The following is a 6,338-nucleotide window of genomic DNA, read 5'->3' as shown; positions in this document are numbered from 1 at the left end:
TTTGTTCGACAGGTAAATCAAGTTTCTAATAAATTAATCTGAGTCGGACTGGGATTAATGCAATTCAAAGATCTGCCTAAACACGCAAATATTAATAAACTTTTTTAATTTTGCGTTATTGCCTGCAAGTTTTTGGAAAACAACTGATCAATATGCAATAAAAGTCAATATTCGATAATACAAACTTTTCAGCGTGGAACGATCAACTTTTTTAATATCGGAAACTGTAATGGAAACTGAGTTTTCCAATTCGAACGCGTTTCGGGGTGGATAGCTCAACAGGCAATTGGAATAAACATTTCTGGGCGCAAACCATTCTGTTTGCTAAATAAACGTATAGTGTTTACTTGGCGAAATTTCTGTAAACATTATTTCTTTATAAAATGTGTTTTGAAGAAAGCGACTTGTTTACAAGGTTTTTACCTTCGGAATAATTAGGCCGAAATTTTAACGAGGCTGTAACGGACTCCTGAGAACGTATTGAAACGAACATAAAAAGTTTAATATAAAATTTTATTGTGAAATGGACCGTCTTGTACAGTTTTACTCGAATTGACGTCGGATATAACCCTCGAAATGGTTTATTTAATATCAAACCCCAATATAACTTCCCTCTGTCATATCACGTATCTCCCAAAAGCGAGATACAATTTTTACGGCCCCGTGAACATATTGCAATATAAGAAATTGTAGTTTTTAGTGTTTGAACAAAAAAGTCGAACGGGATCCAATTTTCTGCTTGATTTCACTACTCCGGAATTTGATCGCGTATCAGTCTAGTACAGTTTGGGTTTAATAAACTCATTAATAAATACGTTTTAATGAATTGTCAAACGGAATTCGTGACAAAAATGCCGATTACTCAGCAAACTGGAACGTTAGAGGGGAGGGGGGGGGGGGGGGGGGAAGAGGGAGAAATTTCATCTTTTCGTACTTTTTACTCTCCGTTCCCATACACATTTATGTTTCTACCCTCTGCAATTTACTCCGAGGTTCTCTACTTTATTCTGCAACCCCACGTTTCTGCTTTAAATTCCCTCTTCAGCTGTTTAATCAAAAGTTCGAACCGAGCGAGTCGCAGGAGGTGGAAAATAGAGAATTTTGTGGTCTTCAACTTCTTTGCTTCCGGTTTGATTATAGAATTATTTTAATTGCCGCGTAGGAGTATTTCCCACTTCCACCACGCCGCCTTGCAGATCCGCGTTCCTGCAGCTTCGAATTGGTTCTTTCGAAGTTTGCTCGAAAATTTGAATTAAGGACCATGGTGGCAGGAGACGTGGAAGAAATTTCGGTTTTTAGTGTGCGAACAAAAAGTCGCATCTCGTCCAATTTTCTGCTTGATCTCGTTGCTCCTGAGTTTTTGTCGCGCATCAGTCTAGTGCAGTTTAGACTTAATAAACTTATAAATAAAACGGTTTTTTTCTCCTTTAATGAAAAACAATTTTTCTCTCTTCTACTTACACGTCGATGGCAGCCCCGATTTATCGACCTTCTTTCTTCGCTTTTCCATTACAGTCATTTTAAAATCCATCCATGACGAAATTTCCGCACACCTTATTATTTTTATATTAAACACAGATTTTCCGGCCATGTTATCCTAATGGAATTTTATCCCAGCATCACTGATATAGAGCAATTTCCTGTCTCCGCCTTGAGATATTATTTTTAATTTTGTCGCCATTTCCGCTCGGTGTCCTGCGGGGTTTAGTGCTGCAGGAATTAGTCAAGATATTTCCTATAAAATCACATATTCCGAAAATCCGTCTCAAAGGAATATTTTTATGAAACCGTGTAGCGTGAAAACTCTGAAAGTAATGAAATAAAACCGGAGCATGTTGGGAAAACACACAAACTTGCTTTAACGTAAAAATATGGAAACAAACAAGTCCTTTTATATCTGACGAACTCAGAGAGAGCTTTTCATTTATTAAATTTAAAGCGGGGAATTTTCATTCCCAGGGGATCTCTCTCTGAGGTCCATCAAGTTTTGATTGAAATGAATAGGTATACGGAAGTACTTTACCTTTGCGCGTGTTTGGCTACAATACAATTTATACGTCATCAAGTGAAAGATCGGAATATAAACGGGGATGCCGAACCACCCATTTTTCTGTTATCTTTTAAGGTTTGCGCCAAAGTCAATAAATAATAGGGTACGTTTTCCTCTCACGTAACCAATCTATAAAGGCGGGAAGTCCCATATTTGTTGGATCATCATTTTTACCGGATATAGTCGATATAATAGCTTTACGACTACATCGGACAGTGAAGAAATTTTAAGGGCATTTGTAATCCTTTTATCCCTGAGAATTACTTAGAAATATCCAAACAGAGATTTCGTTTTTCCACTACTGTAACGAGGATAGTCGAGGCTGTTTATGCGGGAATAAGCGACGCGAGCAACCGATTTTTCCTTTAAAGATCAAGATTTGATATCTCGATATGCAGCAAAAACTATGTGCATTCCCCCGCCCCTCTCCCCCTCCTTCGGTCTCTGGCCCGATTTCAAACTCCGCGCATCCACTTCTGTCTTATTATTTTATTCAGCAGTGTACACATTTTCTGCCAGATCTCTGGAATTTTCCGTCCCCCACGTTTCTCCTCTAAATTACCTCCTCATTATAATCTCCAAAATCGGCAAACACCTAGCAGCCCGATCGTAAGTCTTCGCCGAGCTAGTTCGTGTTTTAAGCTTTGCGGGGAAGATATGTTATTTGCTAAATATCGGTTTTATATGTAGTTTGCACCGGTGATAGGAAATGAAGAGATTCGGATCCTTACGGATGTTCACTCCATATTTCGAGATAGACGAAAAATACCAGATAGTTTAAAAACCCCATTTCCTGGAATAAATTTTGACGTGGGTGGCAAAGCCGGTATCATTTCCAAATCTCATAATCCTGAAAAGCCCCGAGTAACACGTGTGTCAAATAACTCTCACAAAAGGGAAATTTACCTTCGAAATCACTCTCCAACTTTGAGGAAATCCAGATGCTTCCCCTAAATACACCGAATGTGATTCATTACAGCGGGCAGATGTAGGTATTAGGTGCAGTTTAATAAGAATATAATGGGATTTTGTTATCTTTATAAAACGGGACAAAATGAGAAAAACGCTGCTGAATATCTGATTAGCCTAAGCTTTGTATTTCGCAATCTTCAGTATAATCCCGACGGCAGTCAAAATAACGGAATGAAAATGATATCCGACGTAATTTTTGGTTCTTTATTATTCTTGCTCGAGGAAAAAGTTCCCCCTTAAGAGAATATTTAAATATAATGACGGATCTGTTTCTTAACTTAATATTCGCTCATTATTTTTTAAGCAGGAGGACCATTCCGAACGGGAACAAAGGGGATTTTTTCCACAGTCCTTTATAGTTGAGAAACGGCAAAACAGCCCCAATTGACGGCAGTTTAGAGATCACATATGCAGTACATCTGTCGAAGTTCCAAAATGGCCCAAAAAGTTTTATCCAATTATTTCCCCAAAACAATGGAGTTTCAATTTGTATTTTGAGTCACGTCCGTGGCATCGCCCCAGGGCTCCCGTTTAATTGAAATAAAAGAACGGAGCAACGACTCTCTTGGGACACAGCAGGAAAACATGGGCTTCATTCATTGCTCTGTAAGTAGTTTTCTTTGTCTATGATCTCAATACGAGCGATGAGATTTGATCGAAATACACATAGAGCCTTATTCAATAACTGCAAGATGCACATTATTTATATGTGCAGTCTCGAGTCCCTGATCTCGAAACACAAAATAAAATTTTGCAATAAAATTCTCACGTATTCGTATTCGTTTGTTATATCTCTCCGCAATGTGTGCTTCCCGGAAAGTAACCGATATTTTGTTTTAAAAATGCATGTCTTTGCTTGGACTCGAATAGAATTTACATTGCTCCCTTTGCGATGTAACTTCTGAAACATAGTAGATCAATAATGGATAATTAAAACATGTTGATCACCCTCCGTTGGAATTCCAGTCGTCTAAGGTTTTCGCCGCAAATTGGCAACAGGGCTCCAGTGGCACACTGTTTCGTCGCGACGGGAATCTATTACATTAATGATTCACACCTTCTGGACAAAATTCTGCATCCGAAATTCCAAGTTCCCAACAAAACAAAAGCTACTATTCCTTCCGAATTTTGCGATCTCAAACCTGAAGAGTTCGATTAAACTTCCTGAGAAGGTTGGAAGAGCAGGTATATACAGGCTGGCCGGAAAAACGTCTACGGATATCCATCTGCGGATGTCGGGTTTTTAGGAAAAATTGTGGAACAACTTAAGGGGCTCCAAGGAAGGAACTCGGCAACTAGCGGAAATCGGGAGGTACAAATGTCGAAAAATCGGAACTACCGCTGCTGAATCAATCGTGTCAGCGGACTACATAAGAGGCCGCGAACTGCTTGTCGATATCCCCTAAAGATTCCGAGGTGCAGTACCATTTTGGTCCTGAACTTTGCGAATTTTGATACCGAAAATGACAGTTCGAAAAAAGTGCCTCTCCAAGGATTTGCGACCCCAACCGAGGTGTCCGCAGTCAGGGTACGACCCACACGAGTTCGTTAGACCGATAAAGGACATATCGAAATTTTCGAATTTTTTTCAAAAAACGCCTGAGCGAGAAGCACCCAATTTTTGCCGGGGGTTCAGCTCGAAAGTGCTAACGCTCGATCTCCTTTATAATTGTCCCCTTTCCAGAAAAAAATACGAACCGACGTGAAGAAACTCGGGAAAAAATCCAAACGGGTGTCAATCCATAAACGGGAACCCAAAATTTTTGAAAAATCGCAACTTCCGCTGGGACCGAGTGAGAGCGATATGTTTTCCAGTGGATAGCCGTGAATCTTCTCTATAACCGTCACGTTTCCAGAGAGAGAGAGAGAGAGAGAGAGAGAGACAGAGAGAGAAACAGATAAGAAATTATGGAGGAACATAAAGGCAGGCAGGCAAAGAAACTCAAACAAGTGCAAAACAGCCGATATGTACTTTCCGGCTCGATAGCTCTGAATACGCTCTATAAACTCTAGATTTCCAATAAGAAATTATGGACCAACATAGCGTGGTCCGGACGAAGAAAAAAAAAAAAAGGAAGAGAAGACGTATTGCAGATCATTATTGGAAAAGTTTGTTAGTCACATTTAAAATACTCGCAACATTAAATGGAGCCTCTGCCTAAAACATGCGCTCTCCCGCTATTCAGACAATTTAAATTTTCATAGATTTACATAGCACTTATCGCGCTTCACCTTCAATACTCAAACATTTTCAATCTACTTACTCGAGTCTCAAATAATGTGAGAATGTTGGTGCTATCGAAAATCGTCTTATATGGGAGATAGAGGCGCAATGTGAAGCCAAGCAGCACATCAGAAAACATACCGTGGGATTTGGGCAATTCCCTAACACTCTCTGAAATTTGACGTCAACATACGAGGCCAAATAAATTAGAGTAGGGAATACGAAGAGCACGTAGCCCATCGACAGAACAGGCTGTGCAATATTAAATAAAAAGTCACCAACTTGACTTGAGATGTTCATTCCGTCACGATGCTTTCTGTAACTTTCTCAATTTCATTTTTGCACATGTTTTATTTAGTCCCGGAATGAGAGCTTTCATTGCGGTTGTGTTTATAAATGAGTAAGATTTTAGGATGTCTGAGCCTTCCAATAAATACAAATTGATTCAATACATCACCCTTAGGAGGAGATAAATGCTGAAACAAATTTAGAAGCTATTACACTAAGAGCCATAAACATTCTAGAGGAATTAGGGCGATAAAAAGTCTATTTTCACCTTATCGGCGGAAACCAGCAACTCGAAGCGCTAACCTTATTTTTGTCGAAGTTAGTGGCCAGTAATGTTTTAGACCCCTAAATTATGAGCTTTTACTGTATTGGAAAGCGCCCGATATCTTTTGCAGAGGTCTTACAAATTCAGCTTCCTTCTACAGCTCTGCATTCGGCAAAAAAGCCCCGGCGAGAAGACTCTGGACCAAAAACAAGACTACGTCACTACGGAAGGGACATTTTCATCAATGTGACACATATATAATTCAATTTCTCAATAACGGAGTTCCTGTTTTAGAGCGCTACATAGAGGGACTCGGGCGACGAAGGTGAACGAGTGCAGGTCCAAGGCAGAAACTGAAATTTTTGAAAACTCCTGCTGCGGACAAAACAGCGATGATTATTTACTGCTCCATAGTCCCGAATCTCCGCCGTATCCAGCACATTTCCAGTAATTATGGAGCTACACAGAGGGGCTCAGACGAAGAAACTTAAATTACAAATTTCCGACCCGAATAAGCAAATTTAATTTTCCGAAAGTAA

The sequence above is a fragment of the Euwallacea fornicatus genome, chromosome 30, assembly GCF_040115645.1.
Source record: "Euwallacea fornicatus isolate EFF26 chromosome 30, ASM4011564v1, whole genome shotgun sequence".
Classification (NCBI taxonomy): Eukaryota; Metazoa; Arthropoda; class Insecta; order Coleoptera; family Curculionidae; genus Euwallacea; species Euwallacea fornicatus.
The sequence above is the reverse complement of the archived record's forward strand: the minus strand, read 5'-3'. Positions refer to the sequence as shown.